Source organism: Panthera onca, chromosome C1 (assembly GCF_046562875.1).
Source record: "Panthera onca isolate mPanOnc1 chromosome C1, mPanOnc1 haplotype 2, whole genome shotgun sequence".
NCBI lineage: Eukaryota > Metazoa > Chordata > Mammalia > Carnivora > Felidae > Panthera > Panthera onca.
Window position 1 is genome coordinate 40,989,628 of NC_138346.1, and position 20,587 is coordinate 41,010,214.

Here is a 20,587-nt window from a genome sequence, read left to right on the forward strand (position 1 = left end):
GTATCTAGTAGGTTTCTCCGCTCTAAAATTACTGTATTTTGTTATGTAATCTATTAAAAATAGTACAAAGATATTTTGAAACTATGTCAATATCTTACTGCTCATCAAATGTTTACCCACAAGTGTTACCAACCATTGATTTTATAATTTTATATATACATATGTATGTAAAAATATGTGCTTTGCTGTGTGTTTATATTATCTAAAATTATATATTAATATATTGATATTATAATTATATATTATATTATTTTCATAGAGTATAATATATTGTATATAAATCTGTATATATATGTACACCTATATATGTTAGTTTTCTGTTGTAAGGAGAGCTTTCTCTTTGTTTATTGATTTATTTATATTAGTATGGATTCATAATTCATTATTTTGTGTAGGAAGTTAAAATAACTACTCCACTTACTTTATATTCAAATTATCCATTTGATGCTCTTATCTGTCCAGGGTGATTTATCTATCTAGGCCCACTATCCCATGGGAACAAAAGTCAGAATTTTTTGTATTTCAGAAAGGTCATAAATTGCATATGTAATATATACATTGAGAAACCTGGGTGAATACATATTTGCCTGTGAATTATATTAATATCCAACTAAATGTGATTAATAGAGACTACATATATAGTATCATAGTTAATTAAAGTCAAATTTTGCCCTAAATTAAATTAGAGAACGTTTTGTTTTTCAAAGACTTTGGGATTTCAGAATCTGAAATCCAGGCTAGTTATAAAATCTAGAATTTGAATGTGATTCTGAGATTCTCTTAGGAGTTACACAAATTAGATTAATCTAAATGTATGTAGAGTTAGAAAGCATTCAGGAAAATCTGCTAATAAAGCATAAAGATTATTTAAGATAATATCTATGGAAACCCAATAAGGTTTATATTAATGGCCTTTATACATGAAATATAAAAGGTTTATTTAGATTTACATGTTGTCAAGTCAGTTGTGGTATGATACAGTACTAATAACATTCTGGGGAATTTGTTATGTGTATAAGAACATATAAACGTGTAAAACTTTACATATTAATCTACTGCGAGTTATTGGAAAAGTAATTCCTATGTTAGCAATGAAATGCAAATCTGAGAATTTTAAATAAACAACTTACTGTAAGGAATTCTCTCTCCAAAGATTTTGTAACGAGAAAACATAGTAATAATAAAGAAAAGATATACAGGGACATACATTAGGTTAACTAAAACTAATTGCTGGGCCCTTGTTTAAAATACATTACTCCCTAGTTCAAGGATAACCCCTGATAATTTTCCTCCTCTTCATCACCCTGCTATTCAGTGAGGTGATAGGATGTTGAATGAAACCACTGAAACTGCAAGATGAATGGGAAATTTTTGTTGCCAGGGAAACCTCTACTAGGTGTTATATGATCTTCATGTTCTCTTTTTTTTTTTTTTTTTTTTTTGTCAAAGCAGCAATCCCTTGATACTGGAAAAAGATTGGGACTGAAATGTGTTCATATAAGGAGGATATATTTCATGCAAAATATCAGTACCCTAAATAAATCTATTGCTAATTTATAGTCTCTGGCAATATGTAGAATAACTATTATTAAAAGAAAAATTAAAATCTTTATCTTTGAGTATATTATTTAATTTTATTGTTGCCCTCAAGGCTTCCGTTAAATGTGTCACATTTTAAATGTACAAACTCTAAATTCGTAGAGAACTATGATGGTTTCCACCTGCTCTGTTTTTAGTGCCCTACTCTGTCAATGCATTATCTATAATAGTTCCTCCACATTACTTTTAATTTATTCTTGGGAAAAAAAGAATACCTACATAGTTTGTCTAAAAGTATTTTTCTCTGGGATTGAAAGGATTGCCATTTTTACATGCTGACCTGAACTGAAAAGGAATAAAAATGAGTGCTATTTTCATTTTCCAAACATTGCCTTTGAAATCTTCAAAGTGAACCTTGATAGAGAATATGGACAGATAAAAATGCTACTACTGCTCTGGCCTTAGGAAGGAAAAAATCAAACCAGAAATTTCCCACGGTGATTCCCTTTTTGGAGAAAGGATCATTAAACCATCATGCTGTTTCACATAGTTTATAGAAGTATGGCATTATTTCTATTGAAGCTTAATTGGGGGAATTACCTTTTTAAAAAAATTTTCAATCCTATAATTTTAGAAAGAGTGAAATAAAGACATTCTTCCCATCATGATGAATGTACTCTGTACACCTAAAAAGGTTATATTTTCTCTTAGATCTCAAGGGACTAAATCTGGGTTTGAGACCACCAGGGATCTATATACTTGGATGTCAATGCTTGGCCCCTGATAAAATTGCTTTTACTGAAATTGCACTAGGGCATTTTATCACTAACTTATGTTATGGACATTAAAAGAAACAATCATAAGGAACTTGTTAGCTTTTCTTTTGTGTCAGTGTTATTGGGGACATCTGTCAATGTATGGAACAGCTTCCTCTTTACAGTATCCCAAAGGAGACATTTTTCTCAGGCCTCGCTATCAGTAGAAGGTATATCTCTTTTGAACACAGCCCCCACTCCTTTCTCACTTCCCTAATCTTATAAATACTGTGTCTCTAAATTTTAACCCAACTTCTTCGGCCATCAGGAAGTTTAGAGTCAGCATTTTGGTACGTCTCTGTGCCTGCTCAAGACTTCAGTGTAGGCCTTTCTGTCTGTTAATGTTGATCCTGACTTTATTATTTCCTTTCTCATGATTTTCTAAACTTTTTATATTTTTACATCGCAGGCCTTTAAAATATAAAACATATAAAGCAATGATTGAATGAGATAGGGTGTTCAAAAAGTTGTTTTGGCTTTTTGTATATAACTGAAACTCAAATGCTTCTCTACAATTAATAACTGAAATATTAGTGGGTTAAACACTTTTCTCTATTACAGACAGGGTGAAGTGGGGACATAGTAGTGATAGTGAACTACTTTTTTTCCCTTTGTTTATTATTTTTAATTGAGATTTAGTTGACAGCTAGCATTATATTGGCTTCACGTATGCAACATAATGATTCAACATATGTATTGAAGCCTTGACTATGATCTCCTCTTTAGCTTTATGCCTTTTTTATTGCTGGTTTCATATTCTTCTCAAGCTAAGCTTTTCAGTGTTCCTACAAGTATCTCTAAATTTCTTGTTGTACAGTTTAAGCTTGAGGTTTCAAATAGCAAACTGGCAAACAATTAATTATGGTAAATAAACTAATTGGATATGGTAATAAATGAGTCCCTGAGAGGTGTTGCATGTCTGTGCCTAGGGGCATAAGCAGTACACTATTGATGTTAACATAGAAAATTTCTATCAAATGTTATTTCAACACATTTTTTAATGCACAAGGGAAAACCTCATAGAAATCTCCAAAGAGTAGTGTGATTAGTTGTATATATAAAATGAAAATGACTGAAGAAAATTAAGGCATGGAGAAAGGTGCTAACATTTATTGAATATTTACTATATGCCAGACACAGTTATCATATTTGAATTTTTTACAATATATAGATCTTTAAAAATACTTTTCTTAGCCTTTGAAAAAGCAATAAACTATTGTCAGACCTCTGTAGTGTTCCCTGTTTTAATAGACATATAAATTACCATGGGTGAATAGTAAGATAGACATATATAAAATAGTACATTTAGAAAGGAACTGAAGCTCAGAGCAGAAAATGCTCCTATTTATTTTTATTATTATATTGTGAGAATGATGGAACCTTAAACTTTCTGTTTACAGTTTTCTCGAAAGTTCAAAGCTTTGCTTTATGTCCACTTCAATTATTACCTTGGGTACCTAGGTTTGCTGTTAGTATTTACAACCCTCAACCTTATGCAGCAGTCCCCTCTTATCCATGGGAGATGCATTCCAAGACTCCTCAGGAGATCCTTGAAACTGCAGATAGTACCAAACCCTATATATACTATGTTGTTTTTCCATAAATACATACCTATGACAAAGTTTTATTTATCAATTAGGTACAGCAAGATTAACAACAATAACTAATAATAAAATAAAGCAATTAAAACAATACATTCTAATAAAAGTTGTGTGCATGTCATCTCTCTTTCTCTGAAAATACCTTATTGTGCTATTCTTACCCTTCTTGGGATAATGTGAGATGATAAAATGCCTACTTGATGAGATGAAGTGAGGTGAGTAATGTAGGTGGTAGGTTACTATTGACTTTCTGATGATAATGTCAGTAGGAAGATCATCTGCTTCTCACCACGGTTGACCATGAGTAAATGAAACTGCAGAAAGCAAAAACATGGATAAGGAGGGACTACTGTATTATTGTTTCTTGTCTTTTCGTACTTTTTAAAATAGACATGCAGTAATCTTTAAGCCTAGGAGGAAGGCAGAATAACTATAAAATTGACATTTTGTTTGCTTTCTTTAAAAGGATGTACCTGAAAAAGGCTGGTAGGTGGGGATATCAGTGGTTCTGTGTAAGGGATATCATGACTATTAACAAATTGAAATAGGACACTTTGTTTTCCAGTTCTGTTCCTGTATTGTTTCAAATGTTCAGGATATGCCATGATCACCCTATCATTTTTCTTTGTTGTCTTCCATCTTAAAAAAAGGCTCCTGATACTTGTGAAGAAATAGCTTTTTTATGGACGGAAATTGTAGATTCCTTTTCAGGGCGGAAGAGGGCTAATAGTATTCATTGAACAAAGACATGAACATGTATGTTTTGACTTGAGACCTAAAGCTCTGAACTAATAAAATAAATTTAATTTAGAACCTCTGTAGCCATAGTTTGCATGGGTCCTGACATAGAGGTTTCATTTCTTTTTTGTCTGTTTTAATATTGATTGATTGATTTTAAGAGAGAGAAAGAGAGAGAAAGTGTAAGCATGGGAGGGGCAGAGAAAGAGAGACAGAATCCCAAGCAGGCTCCATGCTGTCAGCACTGAACTCCATAAGGAGCTCCATTCCACAAACCATGAGATCATGACCTGAGCCAAAATCAAGAGTCGGGCACTTAACCGACTGAGCCACCCAGGTGCCCCTGAGATTTGATTTCTATTATTAATTTATTTGATATTAAAAATCACCCTTAACAATACATTTTATATGCTCTTACCTTGTGGTTCTGGCACCAGCTCTTGTCTGTGCTTCGATTGTTGTTTCCCTCACCTCTTCCACATTTTTCCAGTGTGACTATTCTGTGGAGGCCTATCATGATAATTCTACTTAGCACGGTACTTTCCCACAGTCTTCATCTCCTTTACTCTTTCCATCAAACTTATTGCTGTCTAAGGTTATATGGGTTTTTTGTATGTTTATTTATTACATGTCTCTCTCCTGTAATAGGTAAGCTCTGTGGGTTCTTTTGTTCATTAACTTATCACAAAGGCCTAGACTGGCAAAAAGTAGGTGCTCAAAAATATTTGTTCATTGAGTTACCACATTTCTTTGCAAATGGTAGGATTAAAAAATAATGCAGATAGTAAAGCCTATGGTAAGAAGACATTTTTGCATGAGAGTGAAAATTAATCAGTTTGATAAGAGGTGAACAATATAATAAACAGCTTTATATAGATGAAATTTTTATTATCAAAACACAAATAAAAATAATTTGGTGTTGAAGTTGTGAAATATTAAGTAAAAAAGAGCTGAAGAATAACTAAAGATACTTTTTATTAATTGGTTGCTTAACTTCCTTTTGGAGAGAGTTTAATTTTACTATTGGGTAGGTACATCAGGAAATTATATAAATATTAATCAAAGACTGTGAAATACTCTTGGCATTGGTAGCTTTCATTTGGCTATGAATTGACTACTCCATTAAATAAGTTGTGAAGTGTTACAGTCCCCAGCTGGTCATCCCATGTGTATATAATCTAGCTCTCCTCTGAATTCACATAGGTAGTTACATATTTCTTCATCTGTGAACTCTTTTGTAAAAATGTATATGCATAACTTGTAGAACTAAAGAAGCTATGACTTCTTTGGTGTCGAAATAATCTTTATATTACCCCAATTGTTCTGTATATGTGTCATCAAGAAATATTGGTTAAGTAAACATATATATTATTACAGGTGAGGGATAAAGGCTATACTTTTGGGGAATAAGATCACATTTTTTTAAGGAGTAAACTTCTGTCCATTATGGCTTCTTATTAAAAATTTTTAGGAATTTAGCATATCAATTATAATCTTATCAGAGTCCAGAAGATAATCATAAAACATAACTCAGTGATAAGCATTTTATTACGATTATTATCTGTTTGGTCTGACTCTAAAATATGGTAGTGGAATCCAAAATATGTTCTTGTGCCCCATGAAAATAATGAGAAGTTGTTTCTAAAGGTTTGGATATTTGAGACTGTGTATGATAACTCTTTAATGATGAACATTTTTCATCTTTAATATTACTTGACGTATTCTGAATTTTTTATACTAGCAGAATTTTATCATAAGATATTTCATATAATGGATGAAAATCCCTACTTTATGCTAAAATTCTCTTGATTTGAGAGTAGAGAAACCAGCTACTAGATTCTAAAGCTATGATGGAAGAAGGCCACTGTCTATGCAGATACATTCATTTGATATTGTCAGACACGATGTCCAGGCACACGATAGAAGGCTGTCTTTTTAAATTTACTCTCTCCTCTTTATAGTAAGACTAATTATCTGACATCTACCCTATGAGGTGCTTTAAGTTGTGAAGCAGATGCTGTTCTCATAGCTTCCTTACTGTGTAGATTTATTAAAGGAAAGGCTGTTTATTTAATAAATAAATAAATAAATAATAAATAAAGGAAAGGCTATTTATTTAATAAATAATTTATTTATTAAAGGCTGTGTAGATTTATTAAAGGAAAGAACCTTAGAGGTGAGAACAAAGTAGGGAACTGATACACAATTTTTATACACCTGTAATATGTACCCAATGAAGTGATATATTTCCATATTTTACAAATAAAGAGTCTTTGCGACTCAGAAGAAATGACTTTCAATAGGGTACACAACTATTAAATGGCAGATTTGGGATTCAGTGAACAAGGGTTAAGGTCCAAACTCAATTTCTTTCTACTGCACCAGACTTGTCTGTTGATAAGAATGATCTGGAGCTCTCGCTATCCCAGGCCCCCCTCTTCTAGAATATATTCTGGTTGCCTAGGGTACGTTGCAGTAATAGGAATTTTAACAGGAGTCTCATGTAGTTTTGGGAAATTCTGCTCTACAACTTACTACTTTATCTGCTGAAAAAAATGCCTTCCTTGTATCCAAAGAACAGACCATTCTAAGTGGTTCTGTGGATGCAGTCTTGTTATACTGTTTCTGTAGTGCGTATAAAGATGCAAGTCTATATAAACTTTTGAAAATTCAAAGAAATTACCAGTATATGGTAGCCAGTAGAAGGTCAATGTTGTGATGAGCGTACATAACAAAACATTTAGGCAGCTTTAATTTTTTTTTTTTTTTTTTTTTAAGGCATTACTTACTAGATCACAAGCCATTTTGTGCGGATGGGCCCATTTTCTTACACCTGGAATGATCCCAAAAGCATTATCCATGGGAAGACTTTATTGTTTTAATTGTGCACTTATATTAGGCTGTGTGGAATCTGGGCAGCAATGTCAAATTACATTTCTCGGCAGCTTCAAGGCTCTGTATCTGTAATTAGTGGCTTCTGTTCTTCATTACACTGATCAGAAATGCAGCTCTATTCATCACCACAGTTCAGTTAATTATCCTTGCTAATGATTTTCATGGTGTAAAGAATCTACAGGACCCATTTGTAAAGATATTTTACATTGAGATTATTGGACAGTATGACACCTAGTGAGCCGATAAGCTGTTGGAAGAATGTTGCCATGGGGAATATTTATAACTCTCTTTTCTATTGTGTTTGTTTTGATTGAGAGGAAGTTACAGAGGAGGGAATGTAATGTAATGTTGCGTTTACAAGATTATAATACTCCAGGTGTGCAAGGAGGTGGGGAAGGAGTCACGCAGAACACAAAAGAGAAAATTAAACTTCCTCTGCATGCCTGAGCCAGTGGCGATACTAAGTGGCTGGTCCATTTCTAATGAAATTGAATATACTTCTTACTTGATGAAATGAGATTGTTACTTCATCATGTGTTTAAATTTTAAAATATCTGATGTAGATAAATAAGTCCATTATGGTTTTTCTATTCCTTTTGAATTATTAGTTAGAATTTCAGAATAAATTACAGGTCTCTGTTAGATATGATATGTTAACATTTGAAAACTTTTATTTTGAAGACTGGCATAATTATGAACCTTGCCTAGAGATGCTTAATTTTAGAAAGAGATTCAAAAGTTTTTAAGCTTTATTATAGAAAGCAAAATTAGGGTTGATTAGAAAAAAAGTCCATAAGGTAGTATTTAAAGAGGAAATATGTCTTCAAACTTTTTCAATGTTCTCTTTTGTTAAAATAATATCAAATATATACACAGGATCTTCTGCATCCTTTTAGAAGTTCTTTTAAGATGAGAAATGACTGGGGCGCCTGGGTGGCGCAGTCGGTTAAGCGTCCGACTTCAGCCAGGTCACGATCTCGCGGTCCGTGAGTTCGAGCGCCGCGTCAGGCTCTGGGCTGATGGCTCGGAGCCTGGAGCCTGTTTCTGATTCTGTGTCTCCCTCTCTCTCTGCCCCTCCCCCGTTCATGCTCTGTCTCTCTCTGTCCCTAAAAAAAAAAACAAAAAAAACAAAAAAAAAAAACGTTGAAAAAGATGAGAAATGACTATTTGAAAAATCAAATAACAAATGGCAAAATAAATGATTAAATAAGGAATGTCACTGAAAGAATTACATCTTCTCATCCATCAAAGTCAAATACATTTTTTATTGTTTATTTTGGTTAATCAAGATAATTATTATTGTTAAAAATCAAAAGATGTTTCCATTTGTCTTCAAGTATCTAGTCTTATTTTTTTCTCACATAAATTGTTTTATTTTCATATAATCCTAATGAATTTTATGTATGCCTTCAGAATTTGGGTGGTGGACATTGAAACCACCCTTTCTAATTTCAAGAAAACTGAAATTAGATGCTAGAACTGATATTTGTTACCATTTCTCAGGTAAAGTAGATTTTACAAGTTTGCTTTTTGTGTCCATACGAAAAGAAATGGAATTGCATAGTAAATGAGGTCAAATCCAATTAAGCATTTTGGGACAATGAATTTCAAAAATTGGCATCCTTAAAAAATATATATATTATAAACATCTCTACAATATCTCAGGCTCTCTGACCACTTAAAACCTAAAGGTATCTCAGACCCCTGGTCTGGCCTGAATAATCATATGGTCTCAGACCCATGAACTCACTGGAACATACTTTGGAAAAATCACTTTCTGAGACTCATTTTCCTCAAACACAAACTGGAATAACAGCACATACATTATAGGGTTTTATAAAGATTAACTGAACCCAACCAGATATGATTACGTGATGAGAAAGGAATAGAGGGATTGTCATTCACGTCGCCATTGCTTTAAAATCTAGTTGACAGGGGCGCCTGGGTGGCTTGGTCGGTTAAGCGTCTGACTTCGGCTCAGGTCACGATCTCGTGGTCCGTGAGTTTGAGCCCAGCGTCGGGCTCTGTGCCGACAGCTCAGAACCTGGAGCCTGTTTCAGATTCTGTGTCTCCCTCTCTCTGTGACCCTCCCCCGTTCATGCTCTGTCTCTCTCTGTCTCAAAAATAAATAAACGTTAAAAAAAAATAAATAAAAAATAAATAAAATCTAGTTGACAAATCTTTCTCATATTTCTCTATCACCTCTTCTTTCTTTATTTCATTGGATTCTTTGGAAATTAAGGATATCAGCCATATGCTGCATGTACTGCATATAGTTTTTCCATTATATCATTCATCTTTTGCTTTTGTTATGCTAGAGGTTTAGAGAATTTAAAAATATATACCTAGACATATCAACTTTCATATATTGTTTCTGGTTTTGGTCTTACTGAATGTCTCATCTAAGATTATAATTTGAAGAATGAGAAGGAGGAAAAGGGATTATATACCAATATATTTAATAGCTATAAAATAGCACAAATGGAGGTGGGAAGACCTCTTGAGATTAAGTTGATTAAGGTTTTATAGGAGAAGATTATGGTCTGATATGTGGCAGTAATATTGATGATGAAGGGGAGAGCAGTTTGAAAAACATATTTAAGTATAACTAGCAGGACTGTGTGCTTATCATGTCAGTTAGAAAATAGAGACTAGTTCAAACTGAGTCACTAATTACTTCGTGATTTGTGACCATTCACTTACCTCTCTAGATCTTAGTTTTCTTAACTATAAATATAACAAAGCCATTCCATGTCTGAAATACCATACTTACAAAAAAAAAAAAGTCTCTGGAGACTCAAAGTGATAAATCTATTCTTGTCTATTAAAAGGGGAGAAAATTAGCAAATAAGCAGACACACACACAAAAAAGCGCCTATAAAGAAATAATAGGACATTACTTAATTGAAAGCTGAGCCCTCTGGAATACAGATAAAATTATAATTGAAAGAAAAATAAATCTGAGCAGCCAAAATATATATTCTGATGTATGCTGCATAACTCACAGTGGGTAGTAAATAATTAGTTGGGTAAGACGAAGCATTTCTTGTGCATCAACAGCTTTTAGCCTCCGCTGTACCTGTGAACTACTTGAAATGAGAAATCCAGGGTTTGGGTTTCTGAGGGGTGAGATTACTTCATCATTATGGCGCTCAGGAGTTAGTTTCTCCAGGAACATACAGACTTTGTGAAAAATTTTAAATCAGAGCTTCCCAGTAAATGAGAAAGCTATCTCCCATTCAGTAAGGAATAGCAGACAGTATGTCAAGGAAAATGATTCAAATTTATTCTCCTCATCAAACAGTAGATTTATTCATCTATCCATAACCCTCTATTTTACAGTCTGAAGATTGTTTCTTTTCAATAGATATATTGGAATGAGATGCTAAATTAACCCAGCTCTTTCATATGCTTTACCCTAACATTGAAATCATGAATGTATAAATGATTTTAAAATGGTTTCTCCATAGATATTCCAGATTCCAGTGAAACCAAACATGCATAAAAGTAGATATGAGATGTTTTCTAAAAATAAAAACAAATCCTCATAAAATGACAGATACTCCCTTGTATTTTGTGAATAGGTTACAAACTGGATATCTGAAAACTAACATTTATTATGTGCTTTTTATGTTCTGGAGATTATGCTAAATACTTTACACAAATTATCTCATTTAACTTGCACAGCAATTCAGTAAAACACTAGGTAAGGTTTTTGTTTTTAATTAATTTATTTATTTTGAGAGAGAGGGAGAGTGTGAGCAGAGGAGGGGCAGACAGAGAGGGAGAGAGAGGATCCCAACCAGGCTCCAAGCTGTTGCTGTGAGATCATGACCTGAGCTAAATCAAGAGTCAGATGCCTAATTGACTGAACCACCCAGGTGCCCCTAGGTAACCTTACCTAGGTAAGGTTATAAGTACTGATTTAGGGATGGCAGAATCATTCATATAATGGAGAATAGCATTAAACTCCAGAGTAACTACTTTTATAAGTTCAAAGATGGAAAATAGCTGTCAAGAATTTGATTAATTATAAAGCAAAGTGAAGGAAGTTTCTACAGTGGCAATGCTTCCATTCTAATTATTTTCCAACAATTGCCTTTTATTAGTACAGCTGTGCAAACTATGTCAGCCTTGAAGTAAACCTGACCAAGCATCATGCCTGTCAAATAGAAAAGCATCTGTATTAATATCTGATACCTAGACTGCTCCACTTTTAAACTATGTATTTGATTGTGATCAAATATCTATTTTCTGAAGAGAAAAATCTAAAGTAGCTACTCATTGTTGGCAAAAACCATTTGTATTGTCATATCTCTTCAGAAATATTTTGTGAATGTTATTTAACTTTTGATATTTGAAGATTTATTTTTCAAATATCTAATTAGGTTTAATGAAGAAATAAAATGGATATATATGTTTGCATGTATTATGTTACACATACATATATACAACTGTATAATGAAGGCTCTTTTCATAAAATAATGAAATGCGAAACATATCTAGTAAAAATCCACACGTTATGAAAACTTTAAACTACTAAAGTTTATCTGCTAAGCCCAAGAGTAATGGAAAGTACTAAGTGGAATTACAAAATTAAACATAAATTCATCCTTAATACTCATAATTTGGAGTAATTTATATAAAAATAAGACATACATATTTTTTAAAGATTACCTCCTTTTATTGTTTTATATTATTTCATGTGGGTATTTAACTTTCCCTAAATTATTACAATATGCTATTTTAGAGCACCATGACATTAAAATTCTAATTGACAGAAACTTATATGGAAGGATACAAGTTTTCTCTGAAAATTAAGAAAATTTAAAAATCAATATATAGGAACATTTTAAAGGAAATCATTCTTAGTTGTGTTAATCCATTCTATATTGTGAAAATAATGGGCTTGGGGCACAGGTATGACAGGTATGTCAAGACACATATAAGAGTGTATTCTTTTAAAACTTTATGTATAATCGATGCATTAAGTGCCATGAGATATTGTTAATAAATACTTTAGTTAGAAACACAACTCACTAAGCGTGTTTATGACCTTTAATACTATCTCTAACTATTGAAATGGCTGTAATAGAAACATACTATTTACCATTCTACATCAGTGTTTTCCATTAGAAATATAATCAGAGTCACATATTTATTTTTATTATTTTTATTTTTTTAAATTTGAGTATAGTTGAAACTCCATGTTTCTTTAGTTTTTGGTGTACAACTTAGTGACTTGACAAGTTTATACATTATGCTATGTTCACCGCAAGTATAGCTACCATCTGTCCCATTATATCACTATTATACTATCTTTGGCTGTATTCCTTACGTTCTGCTTTTTATTACCATGACTTACCATTTCAATAAATGGGGGCCTGTATCCCCCTCTCCCCTTTACCCATTTTGCGCAATAACCCACAACCCTCCCCTGTGGCAACTATCAGTTTGTTCTTTGTATTTATAGTTCTGATTCTGCTTTTGTTTGTTTATTCATTTTTTAAGATTCCATTTATGAGTGGAATCATATAGTATTTGCCTTAAGCTTACACATTTAATTTAGCATAATGCCCTGTAGGTCCATCCATGTTGTCTCAACTGGCATGATCTCATCCCTTTTTATGGCTATGTAATATTCCATTGTATATTTGTTTGTTAATGAACACTTAAGTTGCTTCTGTGTTTTAGCTAGTGTAAATAATGCTGTAATTAACATAGGGGGTACATATATCTTTCTTGAATTAGTGTTTCATTTTCCCTGTGTAAATAGCCAATAGTGAAATTATTGGATCCTATGGTATTTCTATTTTTAATTTTTTAGGAACCTCCAAACTATTTTCCACAGTGGCTATATCAATTTACATTCCCACCAACAGTGCAAAAGAGTTCCTTTTTCTCTGTATCCTTTTCAACATTTGTTGTTCCTTTTCTTCATGATCTTAGCATTCTAAAATGCTAAATGGTTTTGATTTTCATTTCCCTGATGATTAGTGATGTTGAGCATCTTTTTGTGTGCCTCTGGGCTATCTGTATGTCTTCGTTGGAAAAATGTCTATTCAGGTCCTCTGTCCATTTTTTAATTGGATTGTTTCTTTTTTTTGATATTGAGTTGTATAAGTTCTTTATATATTTCTACTAACTTTATTAGAAAAGTAAGTGAAAATAATGTTTTATTTTTATCCAATTGTTCAAAAATTTTATCATTTCAAGATTTATTCAATATAAAATGATAGTGAGATATTTCTATTTGGAGGATTACCATGTCTTGAAATTCAATGTACATTTTAAACTCATAACACATATCATTTCAAGCGAGCCACATTTCAAGAGCTCAACAGTCGCATGTGGCTAATGGCTACCATAAAAGACAGTAGAGTTCCAGAAAACAGTCTGCAGAACCAAAAAACGTTATTTACTTGTCTTTAGAGTAATAATATTATGGACACTAGTATTCTTTTTCTTTCTTAAAATTCTACTTTCCTGTTTATTTTCCTTTATCATTAAAATTCACTTTAATAGCTTGATATAAAAGTCTATCTTCAGAGTGATATTAAAAGTTAAAAAAAAACAGGGTGTTTAGTCTGTTGGGGAGGTGGGATGATGGGAGAAAGTAGGAGATTTTGAAAGACAAAGAGTTGATGCTGGAACTGAAGGACAATACAGAAAAATAATTCTCAGTTTATATTTTCAAGATTATTCAAAATTAATACAAGGGACTATTATAGGAATATAGTCTATACATTTTTCATTCAAGGCCAGTTCATCCCAGAAGATGATTTCTTAACCATTTCATAAAAAAATCATTTAGTAAGTATCACGTCATATTTACTATTCCTTTTTATTATTATTAATATTATTAGTTATCCCTGCATCATATAATTTAAAATTTGACTGATGCTTATATAACTTAATAAGTTTTTAGTCCATATGGCTATTCAATTTGTTCAGACTTTCAGCTTGACTAAGGTCTAAAGTTAACCAATTTGATAAATTCATATTTCTCTTTTTAATAGACAATGATAGCATTTATCACTTTGAATCCTCAGAGACTCTTTTTTTTTCCAAATCCTTAGAGTATCTCAGACATGGAATGAATTTTAGAGATAATTGAATCCAACACTTTCATATTATAGATAAGAAAATGGAGATCCAGAGAGGTTAGGTGACTTGCCACAGGTCACAAAACTAATTAGTGACTCAGTTTGAGCTAGTCACTATTTTCTGACTTAAAGCCTAATGTACTACTTTGCCTCTTACATTTTCTGCAAAGTACTCAATGAACCACGATGAATTGTGTCATCTTTCAAACACTCTCCTAATGTATAGAGAGGAAATTTTCTAATATGCAGATTAATTTTTTCTGGATTACTATATTTTACTCTATTACTCTCTGTAGCATCTTCTTGATTAAAATATGGCCTATTCATCTAACTAGTGTAATTCATATTTAAATAAGAATAGAAGTGATCTGTAAGAGAAATAATCTTTAATTAGAAATTTGAGACTAAGATATCTAAAAATGAAAGGTTCTTATTCAAATAGTGGAAAGCATATTTACATTTCTTTCTCTGTCTTCCTCCCATTGCCAGTCTTCTGGCACGGCTTCTGGAAGTCATGAGGTCGTATATACATGTAGGGACACAGAAGCACATACCATTGTGAAGCAATGCATATCACATTGAAAGTAGATGTGTTGTTTTCTGGGAGATACATGATATTTTGAAAGTGATTTAACCATTTGTTCCTTGTTTTTGCCTAAGGTTGTATCCCATGAGTCATTCATCCTTTCATCCCTTTCCTCATTTAAACAAATATTTATTGAGGGCTCACTATGTGCTACACAAACTTATGTGGTCCTGGCCCTGGTATTCTAGTTCCAGAAATGGAAAAGAAATTACTAAATATATAATTATCTGCACAGCAAGAGTAAAGGCAGAGAGGAAAAGAAACACCTATTAAATACTGGCATAAATGTAGACTTCTGTAAAAGATGAGCAGATACATAAAGGAAGTGAGGGACCTTGCCACTTGAAGTCTAGGAAATGATCAGTCAGTGCAGAATGGGTGAGCAGGAAGAGCAAAACTTGCATGTTGGTTAGAAAACATACTTTCCACTCAAGAAAGAGCTAGAAGCCAGTGGGGCAAAAATAGGTTGAGTATGTAGGAAACTGATTGCACGTTAGGTCAGAATCATGGAAATGTTTGAAAGCTTGAAGGTCACATGATCTTATTTCTGTTTTAAGGGAATTCTCTGGCCCTATGTGGAGATTTAGCTAGGATAGGGCAAGAGAAGAAACAGAAACTCAAGGTAGTGTGTTAATGACTTATGCTGATGTCTTGGCTAGTATTGGAGGTGAGACATGGTTAGGCTGGGGATAAATTTAAGATGTTAAAGATAATTCTAAAGTTAAAGAATAGCTAGGAGGACAATGATACTCTGTATGGAGATGGGATTACTTGTGGTATATGATGTTGAGGAAAAAAAGAAGTTAAGAACTAAACTTTAAATGTGATAACCTTTTAATCTTTAGGCATACAAATGGAGATAAGGTGTAGACAGGTATACAAGTCTGGAGTTCAAAAGAAAAATTAAGGATTTAAATTTTAGAGTCTTAGTAAGATAATTTCTAAAGACATTCAATAGGGTGATATTACTTAATAATATGTGTGTGTGTGTGTGTGTGCGTGTGTGCTGAGAGAGAAGGAGAGAGATAAAAATGAAGCACTAGTTTTCCTTCCATACTTACACATTATAAAGAGAAGAAACAACTAGTAAAAGAGATTGAGAATTGGTCAGTGTGGTAGGCAACAAATTAAGAAATAACTCTGCCCTGGAGACAAAGTAAGAAAGAACTTATAATTAGCATTATCAAATGGTGGTTAACATTTCAGTATGATGAAATCTTATTGTTAAGTATTTTATTTGGTCATGTGAGGATCCATGTTCAAAAGCTGGGTTGAGAAGAGTATGGGATATGAGAAAATAGAGACAGTAAATATAACTAATATTTTAGAAATTTTATTTCCAACTGAAGAAAATGAATGAGGCATTAATTACAAGACCTATCAGGTTGAAGTTTGTTTTTTTTTTTTTAAGTTGGGAAATACGTAGCATATTTTTATGCTGAGAAAAAAAGATACATTTTTAGGCAAACATTTATTGAGCACATAGTATGTGGTGTCTCTTACTTTTTCATGCACTCAGAATAATATATTTAAAAAAAAGTCTCTCCTCTCTGGGACCTTATGTTCTAGTGGGAAGAGGCATACAATAACAGATACTTAGTTTATCAGATGATGGTGGGTGCTATATGGTAAAATAAAGGAAGGTTGGAAATCCAGGGAATGATCGGAGGTATGAAGAAGTATTATATATATGATAGCCAATGAAGGTGAAGTACTTACTTTTCAAAGAGAACAACATCTACAATTACCTAAAGATGGCAGAAAGACAATTGGCGTTTTCAAGGAATGGCAATGAGATAGATGAATGACTCAAGTTGAGAGGAAGGGGGTAGAGTGCTTGGAACTGAGGTCATGGCAGTTACATGGTATAGATCACAGAAGTCCTGCAGCACCTGGTTAGCAGTTTGAAGTTAAATCCAGTGAAATGACAACCCTCTTGGGGTATTGAGTAGAGGGGCAACATGATCCAATCAGTCTATGTTTAAAGGGATCATTCTGGCTGCTGTGGTGAGAAGAAACTAGGAAGCTTGAGGATCAGTTAGAATGGAAAAATCCAGGTAAAATAGGTTTTTGCATCAGGATAGTAGCAGTAAAGATGGAAATAAAGTAAAATATTTCCTCTAAAAAATATTTTAGAGGAAGAGCCTGAATGACTTGCTAAGATATTGTGTGTGGGTTTTGGAATTTAATGAAATATGGATGACTGTGGGGGGAGTATGTTTTATAGGTGACATAGAATTTGATTTCGGACACATTACATGGTATTTTTATTAAAATGCAGCTAGCTCTATTGAGTAAGCAATTAGATATGAAAAGGAATAAAGTGCCAGAATTACAAATTTGGGTGTAATTGATTTATACATAGTACTAAAATGCTCTAATGCCCCAGACTTACTGTCCATGAGGTTTAAATTACACAAGGTAGATTTTGAATAGGAAAGCAGTTTGAGCAGCATAAAATATCAGTTCATTTACAGATTGTCATTTTTGAATTTTGTGGTAGAAATACTTAAAGCAAAAGAAACATTATATTTCAGTGTCATATTGAAATATTATGACACAATGTGGTTTTACTATTTATTTTCTTATCTTCATTACACAACAGATAAAAAATACAGAATACACTAAAGTGATCTCAAATGTAAACATTTCAGCTGTAGTCGGGTTGTGTTAAAAAATATTCCCTTTATTTTATTATCAGTGTTCAAGATTTGTCAAATAAATATCATTGCAGTGCCATAAAATTTACCAATGTAATTTTACTAGTATGTAGCTGTGTACAACTTGATATTTTCAGCCATCCTGAAAGTCCTAAGTTAAAAAAAAATACATACATACATACACACGTACATACTGCTTAAGAGTTAGAAAAGCTATTACAGGGCAATTTTCTTACCAAGGTTTTCATCTCCATTCACAAACCTGGTCTGGTTCCTCTATTAATATTGTCTTTTATTCTAAATAGATCATCATAAAAATTACAACTAATTATCTGAATATTTGGTGCAATAACTGAATCACTAGAAATAAAAGTTTAGCAGTATTGGATAATTCCTTGTTTTACTTTTACCTTCACTGAGAAGTCAGCATTCAAACTCTTGCAGGAGCTCAGGGCCATGAAACTTTGTATTTAAAGGTATGGCTCAGTCGGTTAATTGTCTGACTCTTGATTTCAGCTCAGGTCATGATCTCGTGGTGGTGGGATTGAGCTCCGTGTTGGGCTCTGCCCTGGGCATGGAACCTGCTTGGGATTCTCTCTCCCTCTCCCTCTCTGCCTCGCTGCCCCCCTCTCTCTCTCAAAATAAATAAATAAGCTTGTAAAAAAAGAAGGGATGGTTAAAAACTGAAAAACCTAATTTAACACAGAAGTTGGTTAGAGGTTCATAGTTCATAGAATGGTGAGAACCACTCCTGACTCTCCCTTGCATGTGAGATACATCTTCTTTTGCTCACTGTCTCGTTCTGGTTCTCAATCTTGTTCTGACAAAGACACAAGTATACACAAACACAGTGGGGCAGATACAACCATTAGAAAACTCCACAGCTAATTCCATAAAGACATTAAGCAATTGCAACATGGCTTTTTATTTCACACTTAAATCAAGGAGCACTTTCCAAAGTCTTCTTAATACAAAGCAAATAAAAACTTTCTTTACTTACTACCCACTATAAGAAGGAAAATATTTATGTTGTTCAAACTCTTATCAATGAGTTTATGGAAGGATCTTTCTGGAAAACAGAATGTAAAAGTTAAGCCTATTCTCTGAAAACACTTGTATTTTAAATGTGATACTTAAAGTTAGCAGTCCTATCTATTAGAATTTAATTTATTTTACAATTTTTATCATGTAAACATGAAAGGGGTCTTGCTCTAGGTGTTATATATAAATGGCAGGCAAATTTAGGTTTTGGCAGATGCTAGTGTAATTCCATTAAATGTGTTTACATCTAAGTTTTGCTTTGCACTGATATTTTCTCTGGAATCGGTGTGATCAGAAGCCTTCCTCCCAGCCTTTTATGGACTGGTGACAGAGCAGAACACGTATCTTGGCTTTCTGGCTAGTAACCCGCATCACTGAACCAGAAGTGCCCTGAACATAAATGATGAGACAGGAAAGACAGCCATAAGATAAACTGCAACTTACTGCCTAGGACTAAGGTCCAAGTACTCGTCTATTCTAACAGGCCATATAGATTTTGGATAGAATAGATTTTTCTGATAGGGAGTATTAAATTGTTTGTTTTTTTTTTTTTTCCATTTTTTGCTTTCTGAGTTGTCAGCATTTATATGAATAATTCTAATTCCTTATGTATTCTGTATAGCTTAGTGTTTTTACATAATGGTTTATTAAAAATTACTCTGAAACATTTTACATATAATCTTGATAGAGCCATTTGGAAATAGCACACACATGATGAGTCATATGTCATATGGGCAACTATAATATTTATGCCTTTATTCAACCAAATCATTTTTTCTTATTTGTTTTATTTAGAGTTGGATACCTCAGATTTTCTTAATGATGTAACATTTTGTATCTATATCTCTATATATTATATACACATATTTATAATATGTAACACACACATGTATGCATCTTAATGATATAATATCTTATTTTTCCCTTCAACTCTCTTATTATCCTCCATTTTTTCTTTTTCTCTCTCTCCTCGAATCCTTCCAACATATATATATATATATATATATATATATATATATATATATTCACCACAAGACAAACTTCCTGAGTATTAATCAGAGGAGTCAAAAGGTTTTAATACTTACTTTCTATTCTACTATAGAAGCGTGAATAAACATCTCACCAAATATTTATTTTTGTTTTTCTATTTATGTAGGGTTCACAATAGCCACACTTTGGTCTTAATCAAACCAAACCTCCCAGAGAAAATGACTACAAAATCTGAATGGTAGGGGACTACTTGAAGGTATTGTAGAGTGAAGAAAGTAAGAAACTGGGCAGGAAATGGCATTTAGACGAGCACGTTCTAGAGGATTTTTCCATTTTCATGGTGTCTAGCCTCACAAGCCCCAGTCTGTCCAAGATGGGCAGTTAAATCTCTGATAGAAAACCTATAGTCTTGAAGTTTTGAAGATCTGTAGGACATGGTCCAGGTCAATCACACATGAGAGAAAATAAGGGGCAATATCTATGAAAGGAGAGATCCAGAGAAAGGTAGCCCCTGTACCAAACGTGTGGGGCATACTGACCCCTGAATCATGCTTTTGGGGCATGTTTGGGATAAATTCCAGGTGGCTAAGAGAAAAAGAAATCACTTGATATTTGA